The sequence below is a fragment of the Camelus dromedarius genome, chromosome 3 (assembly GCF_036321535.1).
Source record: "Camelus dromedarius isolate mCamDro1 chromosome 3, mCamDro1.pat, whole genome shotgun sequence".
Lineage (NCBI taxonomy): Eukaryota > Metazoa > Chordata > Mammalia > Artiodactyla > Camelidae > Camelus > Camelus dromedarius.
Window position 1 is genome coordinate 40,396,285 of NC_087438.1, and position 13,435 is coordinate 40,409,719.

The 13,435-nt window shown below is 36.0% G+C and overlaps 1 protein-coding gene across 1 annotated transcript in view; it reads left to right on the forward strand.

The window, feature by feature from the left end:
- Positions 1 to 13,435, forward strand: part of LOC105084855 (uncharacterized) — a 99,263-nt gene that overhangs the window by 17,112 nt on the left and 68,716 nt on the right. Inside the window, exon 2 of the mRNA XM_064480889.1 lies at positions 3,862 to 3,912. The gene's annotated coding sequence lies outside the window, so the exon portion shown is untranslated. The remainder of the gene's footprint in view (positions 1 to 3,861; positions 3,913 to 13,435) is intronic.

Here is a 13,435-nt window from a genome sequence, read left to right on the forward strand (position 1 = left end):
TCATTATAAGTGAGGGCAACCATGGTATATATAAGCCAAATGGTCACTAATTTCAACATAATGAGATCTGATTTTGAAATGTCTTAGAATTTGTCTTTGAATGTGAGTGATATTTTGGGAAACTAATTCAGTGTCACCACATTTTTAGCAGTGATTTTAGGGAACAGGGTTACCAGTTATGGTCTATCACTCTTTTAATTCGTGTTCTCATTGTTTATCATTCTCTTTGGGGAAATATTCTTTGACCTATAGTATTTTTGAGCCAAGGAGTGAGCTATAATGTAGACAAAACTTAGGTAGGATAATTCAACTCCATTATAAGCTTGCTCTATGTCTGTCTTTTTTGTTTCCTCCTTGCAGAATTCATTCCGAGTCTCCTTATTTAAAAAACAACAATAAGAGGATTTAATAACTCAGGATGAAATAAAGCACCAGCCCAAAAAGAGATGCCTATCTATATTCAGTGTTTACCTTTGCTAGGCTGAAGAGAGGCAAATAATTATTTTGCCCTTAAGGCCTTAATTCTGGATATTAGATTAAATAGAGTGTTGATCACATGTGACTTGAGCAGAATTGTTGGATCAAACTTTGGATCAAGGTTTGCTTGAAGTAAGCTATGCTGTGGATAAACCTTTGGAAGATCAAGAGTGAACTGTATTGCCCTCTCCATTGTTTCTACCAAAATATTACGTGGTGGTACTGATTTTGAAAAGTGAAATTTAACTTCCAAGAACATGGGTCAGATTCAAGTTTTCTTAAATGTAAAATTGGTTTTGATCTACCAGAAGGTATGCAATAATAATGATCCCAGAGAGGAGAACAAAGTTGCCGTACAGATTTTTCTGTGCTCCTTTTAGAAAATGTATTCTGGAGCAGAGGGGTGGGCAGTTGGTCAACCCAGTTTCTATCTTAGGTGATATGTCAGAGTTCGATCTTGTCAGCCTGTTAACCAAGATTTGTATCAGGATTATTGCTGAGAGAGGTTTTGAGGATATTGTATCACCAGTATTTAGGTGATGTTGTAGGTTTCATCCAGGGCAGATGAAAGGGTAAGACAGTAATTTAGTACCCAACTAATTCAGGAGAAAAATAGGTTGGTTAAGGCTTAACTCAAGTCAGATAACTTATAGGTGGATACAGCTGGGTTAGCTCAGGGTTTTGTTGGGTTGTTTTTTGTTTTTGTTTTTGTTTTCCCTTCTCTTCAAAGAAGCAGACTTGTGCTAAGATTTGAATCAACAATGCTGTTAGAAGGAAACTTAGGGGCAGGCCAGTAGGTGTAAGATCAAAGTACAGCTTCTTCTGTGTCACAGCTGTAAGGACAGGAAGATGCCCATTTTCCTCAAGTATTGCTTCTGCTTAGTTATATGTGTAAGTTGTATCAGTAGACAAAGGAGAGACTGGAAATATATACATACAATTCCACCATCAGCCAAAAAGCCACATAAGTCTTTCAAACTCTCAAATAACATTCATGACAAGGAATAGTACATTTTGGTGTACTTTTAAACCCTTATCTCTTTCATTTAAGTATGTTTCTGGTTTTATATGCTCAGCAGAAGCGATTAGGGAGGGGAGTGACAAGAGAAGTCTAATACAGAATCACCCTGTTGTTTTCCTTGAAGCTTAAAGAGTTTAATCTATGTATTATATACACACATGTATGCATGTGTGTGTTTAATATTTAGCATAGTAACCTGTGGGTTTTTTAGGTGTGCTTTACTGTGAAGGATAATATATGCATAAAAAGGTGATAATGTGACATGTACAGTTTACGAATGGTTCTAAGAGTAAACACCCCTTGTAACTGCCACCCATGGTGAAAAAGGAGGAGAAAGAGGAGGGGAGGGGAGGAGGAGAAGAATTAGTAGAATTAGAAAACTTTGACTGGCATACAGAAGCCTTGTGAATTTCTTCCCAATCACAGCCCTCTCCTCAGACTCGCCCCTGAATCAGCTCTAGCCTCACTTTGTGTAGAATCATTTCCTTGCTTTCTTTATGGCCTTACCACTTGAATGTGCACCTGTATGCACCAGATACATCCATATAGTTCACTGCCATGTGTTTGGGAACTTTTATGTAAATGTAATCATACTTGATGTATTCTTTAATCTTGCTTCTTCCATTTGTTATCCACGTTGTTGAATGTAGCTGCAGTCTGTGGTTTTTAACTGTTTTGTAGTATTCTGTGGTAAAAGTGTACCATAGTTCATTTATCCATTCTGCTGTGTTAGACATTCGGTTGATTACAGTTTGCCCCTACTTCAGGTGACCTTACCGTGACTATTTCTTATGCCATCTCTTGGTCCACAGGGCATACATTTCTAATGGGCATAGTCCTAGTCAATACAAACTAAAAATGTGACAGTGGGCAATGAAACTATCTTTTTCTAAACAAAAATGTAGTGAGTGAACCAGTAATCTAATGAAAGAAAACAACCATTATTTTGGTTATTCTGTAGTGGTAGGTGCGTCTGGACACAGAGATGGCCATTTCCATCCAGCTGAATAAAAAATATCCAGGATTGTACCTTTGCTTAAGATTCATGTCTGTGAGCATGTGTCATCAAGAAGATCATCAGTTTTAGTTTTTAAACTGTCTCTGGTATTATTTCTAGAATTCTAAAATTAACAGGATGAAATGTCCTTAGAGGGCAGAGAATGTATCTCACATTTCTTTTATGTTCTTCGCTGAGACCACAGCAATGCTAGAAGGATGTGAAGTACCCACTAATTATGCATTGCCTCAATAAATATATTGTGGAGTAAAATTATTTGTACAAATGGTTTTAATTTCCAAGGGGCAGGCCCATAAAAAGGAATAATGATGGATCAGTTTAACTTAAAACTTCTTCTGTTTTGAAAGCCTCTTTCCTGAAAAATGAAGAATAATAGTTTGAATGAGTCAGTCTTTTTTCCCCATAATTCTTTTTACCAAATCTGTACATGCCCTAGGTGCAGTTAATGTTAAGAGTATCTCTGAGACCTTTTAAAATTATAATTTGGGCCTTTTGTTTGGCTTTTGAAATGGAAGACAAAATGGACAATACACTAAGACAGAATTTTATCACTTCCGTCAGACCTTTGCTTCAAAGCATATGTATTTTAGGGCTTAGCTAATTTTGCCAGCTAAGACTAGATTACAATAAATTGATTTCAGTATCTTTCTGTTTTTTATGGACTTTGTTCAAAAGCTTCAGCTTCAGCAGAAGAATCAAAATAGTGTTTGTCAAACTATTCTGGATTATTAAGTCTTGTTCCTATTTACACAAAATGACCATTGGTCTAATGTAGTCAGCATGACTTTACAACTCATCCAAGAACTATTTCAAGTATTGAGGAAAAGGCACTTTAAATGAAAAATTACTTATCTAGTATCAGACTGGGAGAGAACCCTGCTTCTCGTGAATTCAGCATGCTGCCCACACCATGATTCATTTTGCTCCTTTGTTATAATGAAAGGTTTGAATTCTTTTTTTTGCAGTGAAAAGATTCTTACAATGTGTCTACCTTTGGGATTGTAACTTTCAAAAGGTGCTCTTAAATATATTACTACTTTATTTAAACCATTTGCTTCCAAGACGTGCAGTACTTGGCACAAAGAATAAGTTACTAATCCCCTGAACGTATGAAAGGAAAATGCTCAGCTGGGTTTCCCTTTTTATTTTGTTTTTCTGTGGTGGGTTTATGACTTGGCGCCCAGCTTCTTTATAGAGTGACCTCTCACAAAACAGAATTCCCTTTAATGTGTTTTCCATGCTTATAGGAAGAAACACTGTGTTAGTATCTTGGTCTATTCATGCTACTATAACAAAATACCATAAACTGTGTGGCTTATAAACAACAGAAATTTGTTTCTTACAGTTCTGCAGGCTGGGAATTCCAAGATCAAGGCACCAGCAGATCTGATGTCAGGTGAGAGCCCACTTCCTTGTTCATAGCTTTCTTTTTGCTATAACTTCACATGGAAAGGTGGGTCTCTTTTATAAGGGCACTAATTCCATTCATGAGGCTCCACCCTTATGACATAATCACACAAACATTCAGACCATGGCAGTTAGCAAACACCAGTAGAAGTTTCATTTCTACTCCATGGCTTTCTCTTGGTATATGGAGAGAAGCTTTTTTAAAGTGTTTCTGCTGGTCAACTGAAAGTATCTTTTTGACTGATGTCTTCTGTGGTTTTTAAATATTTTTTGACAACTTATTCCTTTTATTAATCTGGGATAAACATTTTAGATTCTTTTATGAACTTAAAAGATATTAAGAGCAAAGAATTGGAAAAGTGGATAAGAAAAATTTCCAGTTTCCATGGTGGTGGTATAGCATTGGCACACGTAGGAAGGTATATGAGCAGAGTGCTGTGACAAAAGTGGTTATCACTTTCAGAAAATTCTGCTGGCAGCAGGCTAGGGTCAGGAACATCTAGCCTTTCATGAAGTTGTCCCAGACCATTTTAACCATGCTATTTTCTGTGCTCCTATAAATATTGTAAAATATATAAGCAATAACAAACTGGTGAGTCAAAAATAAAATACTTTTAGCAGCAAATACAGAATAATTCACCCTGATAAGACAGCAATGATTGAAAATCACATGCAAGAAAAACATCTTGGATACTATTTCTTCCCTGAAGTTAGAAATTTTAATATGTTAATGTGCATTTAGGGTACAAGAAGAGCCTTATACTTCAAACAATGCTAGTGTTTTTAAGGAACAGAGTTTGGGAAACACTGAGTTTAAGTGCAACATAATGTAATTAGGTAAGAGATAATAATGAAAGTTAGAGTCTATGCTAGCAGCATGTAAAAAGAATGGCTATTGAGTCCCACTTCTGCATATCCTTAAGAACAGAACAGATAGTCTTCTGTATGTTACTCCCTCTCCTCTAAAACCATGATTCTCAACAGAGGCTTCCCTTGACAACATGGTAGCAGAAGCTCAGTTGGATTTTGTCAAATGTCTTTTCTGCATCTCTTGAGATGATCATGTTTTTCTTTTTTAGTTTGTTAACATGATGAATTCCATTGATTTTCTAATGTTAAGACAACCCTGCATTCCCAGGACAAATCCCACTGGGTTGTGATGTTCTATTCTTTTACAATATTGTTAGATTTGATTTGCTAAAATTCATTTAGAGTTTTTGCATCTATCTTCACGTGGAATATCACTTTGTAATTTTCTCTTATTATAAATCTTTGTCTGAGTTTTGGTTTCATTGTAATGCTGACCTCAGGAAGTATTTCTTCCTTCTCAATTTTTTGGAAGAGCTGGAATTGTTATTATTTTGTCATTAGATATTTGGGAGAATTTACCCAGAAGCCATCTGAACTTGAAATTTTCTTTGCGGGAAGGTTATAAACTATTCTTTCTTTTACAGATGTGTAGTTCATACCAATACCCTCAATCCAACACCACAAAGTTGAATTTAGTTTTCGTCTTTTCCATATATGTAACTCCCTTTTCTGACAATGCGATAATCTATCTCCCATTATCCTTAAAACATTTACTTCTTTAATTAACTCCCCTGCATGTAACCAATCTCCCTTTGTCAGTGCTGTTCCCTTCCCCAAACAAATACCCTCTTGGCTGTGGAGAAAGGGGAACCCTCCTGCACTGCTGGTGAGAATGCAGTTTGGTGCAGCCACTGTGGAAAACAGTATGGAGATTCCTCAAAAGACTAGGAATAGACTTACCATATGCCCCAGTCATCCCACTCCTGGGCATATATCCAGAAGGAACCCTACTTCAAAAAGACACTTGCACCCCAATGTTCATAGCAGCACTATTTATAATAGCCAAGACATGGAAACAGCCTAAATGTCCATCAACAGATGACTGGATAAAGAAGATGTGGTATATTTATACAATGGAATACTACTCAGCCATAAAAACCAACAACATAATGCCATTTGCAGCAACATGGATGCTCCTGGAGAATGTCATTCTAATTGAAGTAAGCCAGAAAGAGAAAGAAAAATACCATATGAGATCGCTCATATGTGGAATCTAAAAAACAAAAGCAAAAACAAACAAACAAACAAAAACAAAGCGTAAATACAGGACAGAAATAGACTCACAGACAGAGAATACAGACTTGTGGTTACCAGGGGGGTGGAGGGTGGGAAGGGATAGACTGGGATTTCAAAATTGTAGAATAGACTACACTGTATAGCACAGGGAAATACACACAAAATGTTATGATAACTCACAGAGAAAAAAATGTGACAATGAGTGTGTATATGTCCATGAATAACTGAAAAATTGTGCTGAACACTGGAATTTGACACAACATTGTAAAATAATTATAAATCAATGAAAAATGTTAAAAAAAAAAAAGTTTCACCACAGCACTATTTGGCAGAAACCTGGAAATAACCCAAAAGCTGCCCATCAGTGGGAGAATAGATGAACAAGCTGATCATTTAAGCAGTTAAAACAAATAAATACATAGATGAATCAGAGTGATTCTATAAGTGGAAAAAGTAAGTCTCAAATATATACAGCCTTATGTATTTATAGAAAAATTTTTAACATTTGATTTTCCTGCTTTCTAGTCACTTATTAGTCACATATTCTTTTACTTGTTGTGGTTATCATAGAGATTATAGCTCATATCCTTGATGTATAAAGTCTAATATAAATTAGTACTTTCATCTCTTCCTGGACAATTCAGAGACTTTTGAAAAAATTTAAATCCTATTTATCACTCTTCTTATTTATTTACCATTGTTGTCATTGTTGTATTTTAATTATCTCTATGTTTTTAGCTCCACAGTGCATTTATGACTATTGTTTTCTGCAATCAGTATTGACCTGATTTACCCCCATATTTATCTGTTTTTTGCTCTTCATTCCTCTCTACATTTCTAAATTTCCCCTGAAATAGTTTTCCTTCTGCTTGGTGAACATCTTTTAATTCTCTCATTTTTTCCTCTGAAAATCTTGTTATTGTACTTTCTTTTTTAAGCATTGCTTTTTCTGGGAATAGAATTCTAGGCTGGGTTTTCTTGTTTTTTGGTTTTTTTTCACTTTAAAAATGCTGTTTCATTGTCTTCTGGTTTACATTGCTCCTATTTAACCAGATGTTCCTTTGAGGACAGTTTGTCTTTTTTTTTTTTCCTGTCTGTTTTTCTCTTTCTTGTTGTTCTTGGTGTTTAGTAGGTATACTATTATATGTCTAGGCATGTGTGTGTGCATATGTATCTTGTTTGTAATTTATAATATGACTGAATCTGTGACTTGGAGTATTTCATCATTTTTAGAAAAATTTAAGTCATTATCTCTTCAAGTATTACTTCTGTCCAGTTTTCCTTCTCCCATTCTGTGTCATCTATATTTCTTACAGAAAGAATGAGATGCAAGAAAGAACAGGAAAAACATTCCTTTTTATTCTTTTTCTTACTTGTTTCATTTAAGATTTTTTTATCTGATCTATCTTCCAATTCACTGATTTTCTTTTCAATTGTGTTTAATCTATCATTAGATCTATTCATCGGGGTCTCAGTAAAAGTTATTGTTTAACATTTTAGAATTTTTTTATTCTATCTTATAGCTTCCAGTTCTTTACTGGAATTCTCCATCTTGTCTTTTAATTCTTTGAACATATTAATTGTAGTTAATTTAAAGTCTATCTTGGATGACTCCATTATTTTGATCCCCTCTTGTCTGTTGTTTTTCAAATTTTTCATGTTTTCATATGCTTGGTTATCTTTTATTGAATACCAGGCTTTTTATGTGAAAGCTTGTACAGATACTTTGAGATCTAAGATGAGGTTGTCTTACTCCAGCAAAGATTTGAGTTTGTTTCCAGAAGATTACTAAGGGCATTAGCAGTATTGGATCACCTTAATCTCTTAGAGGACTGAGAAAAATACAGCTTCAAAGTCTTAGGTCCAGTCTGGATTCAGTTCACATTTTACTCCTAGTATTTAGCTTTTAGGATCTCAATCTAAAACCTGGAGGATATCCTAGACAACCACTGCCTTGGTGGGCACAGAACTCCAATTTTGTCTGTTGGTCTTACATGTCAACTGGAAGCTTTGCTCAGCTATTTAGTCACCTCTTCCAAAAACAGCAGATGACTAAGAGGAATATAGCCTCAAATTCCTCACCTCTCTGGGTTTCTTCTCCCTGGGAATGATCTCACAATTCTTTACTGTTTTATTATCTCTCTGGTAATTTCAAGTAGATTTTTGGAAATATTTTCTCTAGCATTTCAGCTTGTTCTTAGTGGAAGGATTGGCCCCAGTTACAAAGTTTACCATAAAGTGAAGCCCCCTTTTTATCTACTACTCCTGTGAATCCCTTTACATAGGAATACATATAGATGCAATAAAGTTTTTTAAAATGAAAGTAAGGGAATGACAAACACAAGATTCAGGACTATGATTAATTTAGGTGAAAGGAAGCAGAACGATACATTGGTTGTGGTTGGGAAGAAGATGTTTAGATGCAGGCTATTTTCAAGGCTCTAACTTCCATTTTAGGTATCAGTTCAAGAGATCTAGTTATAATGAAAACAGCTGATTAAATAACTAAATAAAAGAGAGCTATGCATAGACCAATGATAATTATGTGTCATGAACTATAATTATAATTAATTCAAATTTGTGCACCTCAGAAAAAAATTATGTAAGAAAGGAAATATAAGCATAGTGTATTATGTGGCACAGATGGAGATTGAATTTAATAGTCTAAGTACTGAATAGTGATCTAACTAAAATCATGGTAGGGATTAAAAGTGTGTATTTGTGTGGAGGAGTAGGAAGTAAAAGATAATTAAATCCTCATTTTCTATATTGGGAAATCAATAGATAATGCCTAAAAGGGAAGAGTCACAAAATAAGTACTTTATTTAGAAATAAGGAAGTAAACAAGAAAATCTGCTGCAAGAGTTTAAAAGTTTGCATGGAGATATGGTGATGGGGTTGGGAGCGAGAAATGAAGTTTGTAATAAGCTTTTTAAAGCTGTTTGACTTTTAAAACTGTTTATAAAATCTATAACTTTGGTAAAAATTAAAAATAATAAGGGGTTATTGGAGTTAACTAAAAATAAAAGAAACAATTAGTAGAAAATAGTGGAAACTTGAGTCTGAAGATATTTTGCCTAAACTTAACCTGTCAGTTGATCTGTTATTTCAGCCAATTGTTTTCAGTCAATTTCTTTGCCATTTTACACATGGCAAATTAAAAAAAAGAAGAAAGGAAAAAAGAAAAGAAAATGCTATTCATCTGTAAAGATATTTGTTAGCCTGATGGCTATAGTGCACAGCCCTAAAATTCTGAAAAGAGGTTACACTTTTATTTGGGAATGAGATGAAAATAAAAATAAGATATTGTTCTGCTTGAAAGGAAAAGCTCCATAAAAATAATTGAAAACTTGCTATTTGATAAACTGAAGACTAGAAAAATTATTGTCCAAATAATGTGACATTGTTAAACACTGGAAAATGAGGATTTCTACAAATTTTCAAAAAAAATTATGTTCTATAATTTTCATGGAAAATGAAATTTTGTTCAGGCATGTTTAGCAGTTCCTAGGCTGAATTTTTGACATTGTGTCTGTCAGCCATAGACAGTGTGTATAATCTTCTAGTTTCTATATATCAAGCTTGGCACTCAAATACAAGTCTCCAGATCCTAGAATATAAGGATGAGGTACCATTCAGAAGCCATCTTCTTTGGTCACTGATCTCACATCCAATCTGGAAAAAAAAATATGTATAACAACAGTAAAAGCTGAGTTTGTACAGAAATGTATCCTATCTGTATTTTAGTTTTGCAATTCTAAAATGGGAATGATCATTCTAGCTTACCTATTAGAATTGCTCCAAAAAATAATTAAGATGATTGTGAAAGACAATCACATTAAAAACAAAAAAGACTATTTGGTTGTTACATATTAAAATAAGCACACAGGAAAAGTAAAGCTGAATTTCATATCAAAATAGGAATAGGATTGTTTCAGCTTTTCAGAGTGTCTACATGAGTATGTGTCATTTAACTAAAAGGAATGAACCATGTGTATTATATAAATAAGCAATACATATTTTAAAATCATGTGATATTTACTACCTACTTGTTATCTACTAGCTCTGTGTAAAATACAAAATATGTGTATGTTTTTGTGTTGACATATCCACAAAGCCCTAGTCCAGGATTTTAGGTATAGCCAGTGAACCACCTACGTTTAGCTTCCATCCAGGTACATGGATATAGAACATATTTTGCCAAAGCCATAAGCAATGAATTGATAGGCCCTGAGACATTTTTTGGTTACATGTTTTAAGTGACCACATTTTGAGTTATAAGGCTTGCCAACCTCATAGCCATAAAAAGTTCTAACACTCCCACCCTATTAGATATTGCATTTATATCTAGCTTATTCATTTCTGCCTCCACATTGGGTAACTAGGGAAACAATGATGTCACTGCTCAGCGTGGAACTTATTAACTTCTCTCCTTAGGCTCATGGTTTGAGAAGCCTACAGTTATTTAATAAGTTTCCCCTCCACCTCTGTAATAAATTCATACAACTTTAATTTTTCTAAGGGGAAAAAGGGGGAAACAATATCATTCTGTTTAATGCATTATTTGGAGAAAAACATATCTTCCGAAGTATACTATTTCTGAAAAACCATCTGTGAATTTGCAGCAGGAGCTTTTTTATGGACCTTAACAACATTGAGCCAATTGTGTGACCTGAATTAAAATATCCCTCCTTTTGGACCATGCTCCTCTGAGCGGTCATTCTTCAACTGGTCTTCACTACCACCTACTTTTGATTTGAGAAGCTAGATCTCTGTCTTGCTCTTCTTCCTTGTAACCTTTTTTCCAACTCCATCATTTTGGAGCTGAAAACAAAGAGTTTTTAGAAATAAACAGTACCCAGATATAACCCTGGGCCTTAAAAAGCCCATTCTCCTGGAAATGGGATAGAAATGAGTTAGCAATCTCTCCCATGAAATAAAAAAAATGGACACTCAGTTCAACTCAGCAATCACTTGCCTAATGTTTGTGTTCTCTGTTTCCAAAATTATTTCCCTCCTCTTCTTTTCTCAATCTTCCTACACCCACTACTGCTCTCCCTCAGCTTTCGAATTGATGGTAATTCATTGAGAAAATAGAGATGTGAATTCGTTTATTTCCCCACCATCTAAACCATCAAAACCAACCCTCCTCCATATCTGTCTGTGCTGCCTTCTCTTCGCTTCTGTGGATGAAAGGCCAACCCTGACACCTGGGCTGAAGATTCTACCCCCTCTGATTCTCAATATTCCCTTCTCTCTTTGGCATGAGTTTTTCCCTCTCTGCTTGATAGTCTCATCATCCCCGTGGTCTACTGTCTCCTGGCTTTAAAAAGCCTCTCCTTAACCCTACGTGTAAGTCTAGCTACTGACCCTTTCTCTTCTCCCCAGTCACTGGCAAATGTGATATATTTCAAAAATGAGAGAGTAGTGGATTGTGTTGAATGCTGCCAAGAGGACCAGGGTCCACAGAATTTGGACCCATGAGAGCCTCCTCCCACCTTGATCGAGCTTCTGCCCGATCACTCCAGTGAAACTGCTCTAGTCAGGGTACCTAGGAATTCCATCTAGCCACATTCTGTGGATCCTTAACCTGACAGCAGCATCAACACAACTGAGTCCTCTCTCCCTAAAATACTGATTCTCTCCAAAGCAGAACCTGAGACAAAGACTTGTGTGTAGGTGGTTTATTTGGGGAAAGATTCCAGGGAGCTAAAGTGAGAGATCACAGAAAAGAAGAGAAAGATTATGTTATGAAGCAGGACATGCCTATAGGTGACTGGTACTACCAGTGCTTGATTCATAAGGCACTGTTTTATAAGGCCCTGAATAGCCTTGTAAGATATGCCTCTGAACTATTAGCCTGGGGGATTAAAGAGGAAGTGTGTATCCATCATATCTCATCCACCACAGCTCAGGAGTGGGGCCCCATGAGTGTTATTGTCCCAGTTGCAGCTCATGCAGAAATGCCAAGTAGCTTCCTGAGGATCCCACTCCATTGTTCAGAGAAGTTCCCCAGGGCAGGAACGGGGAGGTACCTGGTTTCTACCTGAGGCAGACGCTCTCTGATTGCACCCGTGTGACGCCATTGAAGCCTTTGTGGGTCTTGTCATGACAGCAGAGACAGGAGTAAACTTTGGGATTGAGGAGATTTACAGGAGTCACATGCTTCTCAAGTAACTACCCACCCTTTTCTGTTTTCTCTGTTTCACATCCAAATGTTGACATTCCCATGGCTCTTTCCTGGAGCTGCTGGTCTTTTAAAAAGCCAACCACTTTCATAGGTGACTTTATTCAATCCCAACAAGTAATGAATGTAAATATCATCTATTTGACTCCCAAATACAACCCTGACTTCTCCCTAGAACTCCAGACCTGTGCATCTAATTGCTTGTTTCCTCTCATCTCATCATTTAGGAAGTTATTAAAAGGTTAATACCCTCATGATCATTACCCAGGTCAAGAAATAGACCAGGAGCCCCACCATGTGCTTCTCCAACCGTATCATGCCCTCATATCTCTCTCCAAAAGTAACCACTCTCCTGACTATAGCACCTACTTCCTTATGTTTCTTTACATCTTACAGTCTGCATCCTTACACTCTGAGTTTAGTTCAGTCTTGCCTGATTATTTGATACATCTTTTTGTTTCCTCACAGTTTATTTGTTGAATGATGTGGGTAATGCAGGTTAGGATTAGAGTTAGAGTTAGGATTAGGGTTCATGGTACTGTTCATCTTATTTATCTTGTTCATCTTTCTTCTGTATTTCCTGCAAACTGGGTCCAGACACTTGATCACACTCAGGTTACATCCCTTTAGTAAGATTGCAGGTGGCTGTCTTTTCTCTCTTTTGTAATGTCACCATTGTCTAGATGTATTAACTCCTAGGGTTGCAAAATGGTGATAATCTTCAGTTGTTTCATTTTCATTTACTAACTGTAATAATTTTTAGAAGAGGTGCTTTTTTTCATCTACTATTTGGTAACTCAGTAGTGCAGTTTACATAGGAAAGGCAAGGTAAATACTTGATTTTCCTTAATTTATCAGTTTTCAAGAAAATGAGTTGGTTCCCTGTCATCCTCTGAAGGAGATAATTTTTTAAGATACCATGATAAGCAGATGAATTTAATAGATTTGATAGGTTTAAATACACTGCTACCTTTGTTGAAGCTCAAAAATACTCTGTTTTTGGCAACAGGAGCCTCCTTAAGTCACCTCCTGAGTCCTTTTGACATGACCCTAGTGATCTTTGGTAGCTTCCTTACTCTCTGGTATGACAAGATGTTCCAGGTTCATCTTAAACATTTCTTGCCTCAGGCTTGGTAGAGGGTTCTGATTACCCACCTCTTCTAGATCTCTATCTCCATTTTTCTACACCATGAGTCTTGGTTCTCAAGGATATAAGAGA